This window comes from Petaurus breviceps, unplaced genomic scaffold, assembly GCF_028583685.1.
Source record: "Petaurus breviceps papuanus isolate PSGF00001 unplaced genomic scaffold, PetGlider_PUasm1.0 188, whole genome shotgun sequence".
NCBI lineage: Eukaryota > Metazoa > Chordata > Mammalia > Diprotodontia > Petauridae > Petaurus > Petaurus breviceps.
In genome coordinates, this window is record NW_027185804.1 from 41,743,331 (window position 1) to 41,745,890 (window position 2,560).

At 37.2% G+C, this 2,560-nt stretch overlaps 1 pseudogene; it reads left to right on the forward strand.

Moving 5' to 3' along the window:
• The first annotated feature begins 1,156 nt into the window (after nucleotides 1-1,156).
• LOC138163587 (olfactory receptor 8K3-like) lies at nucleotides 1,157-2,329 on the forward strand (annotated as a pseudogene).
• The last annotated feature ends 231 nt before the right edge of the window (nucleotides 2,330-2,560 follow it).

Consider the following 2,560-nt stretch of genomic DNA (forward strand, 5'->3'; position numbering starts at 1 on the left):
AGATCAGTGCTATGCAACTGATCATCATCTGAAGAATAAGCATTTTTTGGGGGGCCCCAGGTAGCACAGCGAGTAAAAACACCAGCCCCAGTGTCGGGATGACCTGGGGTATCGAATCCAGGCTCAGACACTTAGTATCCACCAAGAAACATCTGGCCGTGTAACCTTGAGCAAGTTACTTAACCCCAATTGCTTATAAAAAAAATTTAAAAAAGAATAAGCATTTTTTTTAAAGCAATCTGGGTTAAGTAACTTGCCCAAGGTTACACAGCCTGTTATTTTTGTGTGGGTGTTGAGTATCTGAGGCCAGAACCGATCCCAGATTTCCTGATGCTCGGGCCGACACTCTTACTCACCGTGCCACCTGGCCTCCCCTAAACAATTGGGGTTAAGAAACTTGCTCAAGGTTTTATGGCCAGTTATTTTGTGTGGGTGTTAAGTATCTGAGTCCAGAACTGAACCCAGGTCTCCCGACACTGGGGCCAGCACTCTTACTCACTGCGCCAACTGGCTGCCCCAAGAATAAGCATTTTTAAAGTCTTTTCATCTCTCTTGGAATAAAATGCAATAAAACCCAAAAATTGTTAACTTAGTTCACCTTCGTAATTCAGGTAGAAAAAATAATTTCTCTCTAATAGAGTAAGGGGAAGGGAGACTAAAGAGAGTGAATCAATATATGGAGTCTCTAGGGATGTCATATAATTCATGGCTGCATGAGTTAGTGACTACGATAGATACTGGACCTTTACCTTTAATGCTTTAGGGCACACTTATAAAAGAAATTCCATGTCTTGGAATGGGCCATAGCTTTACAGTCTATAGTCATAGACAATGACTCAACAACCGGGAGGTTACATGACTAGCAAAGGGTTACTTGGAAATATGTTGGTTATGGTGTTTGACCCAAGTCTTCTAAGCTTCAAAGCCAATTTCATACCTACTTCACCACAATTCCTTCATAAGGTGTTCTTATATTCTCTATTCTCCTTTAGCATTCCAGTATAATATTTGACCCACTCATTAGTTAAAGTATTTTAAATTATATTTATAATGTTATGCTGTATCATCACTTGAGGATAAGTAGTTTCACTATTTTATAATATAAAAATACATTAATTTTCCTTTTGGGGACAGGATGCTGATATGATAGGATATGATATGGAGAGGAAGTGATATGATATGAAATGATAGGAAGTGATTAAAATTGGAGTGAATTCACTTAAATTCACCTAATGGAAACTAAACTGATAAAATTACATTGTAATTGAGTGGGAAAAATCCTGCTCATTTTCTCTAAGACATTTCTCACCATTAACTGCCTAATTAAATATTCAAACCTTCCTCAGAGAAAACTTCCTTTTTTCCCTCAGATTATGTTCCTTGAATGGAAGAAATGATCAAATTGAATGAAACCACAGAGAGCCAGGTGACTGAATTCATTCTCATGGGCCTCACAAAACACCCTGAGCTGTAGCTCAGGGTACCTTTTTTGTTTTGTTTTTCCTCAACTATATGGCCATATCTATTTGGGAACATAGGTATTTTCATGCTAACCAGTGTTGATTCCCACCTCCATACCCCCATGTACTTTTTGCTCAGGTATCTGGTATTTGTTGATCTTGGCTATTCCACAGCTATTGGATCAAAAATGCTTATTTGTTTCCTAGAGGAAAAGACATAACTTTCTGTAATGGATGTGCAATACAGCTAGTTTTCATTTTGATGTTTATTACCAGCAAACTTTTTATCTTGTTAGCCATGGTCTATGACTGATAGGTGGCTATCTGTAAGCCCTCCATTATATGGTCAATGTATCAGACAGAGTATGTAGGATCTTAGTGACTCCCTCATACCTCTATAGCATCATGGTATCCCTATGGGTCGCAATAAAGATTTTTAAATCATCTTTTTGTAAATCAAATGTAATAAGACATTTCTACTGTGATAGTCTTCCTCTATTGTCCATTATATGCTCAAACACAAGTGAGACTGAACTAATCATTATGATGTTGGCTGCATTTAATTTTGTTTGTTCCTTCTGATTATCCTTATATCCTACATTTTAATTCTTGTTACCATCAACGGGATGAACTCATCTGAGGGCAGACAAAAAGCATTTTCCACTTGTGGCTCTCATCTCACAGTGGTGGTTGTATTCTATGGGACACTTGTCTTCATGTATTTGCAGCCCCAATCTAGCCATTGCTTTGACACCAACAAGATGGCCTCTGTGTTTTACACTCTGGTCACCCCCATGCTTAACTCTTTGATCTACAGTTTAAGGAACAAAGAAATTAAATGTGCCTCGAAAAGACTGTTTAAAAAATGATGTACACATTATTTTAATGTCTAATACAGAGTATGATTCCATTGCATTATGGAAGCAAGTAAATTTGTGTTAGATTTCTTTGCCAACTTCTCCCTGATTCTTCTCTCATATTTTAGAGAAAAAAAACATCACCTAATATGCAAAGAATGATTTTTGACTGTTAGTTTTTTTGTGTGTCAACCTCCAATAAATCCTAATTGAATGGACTACTTAATTGAATTGACCTATTAA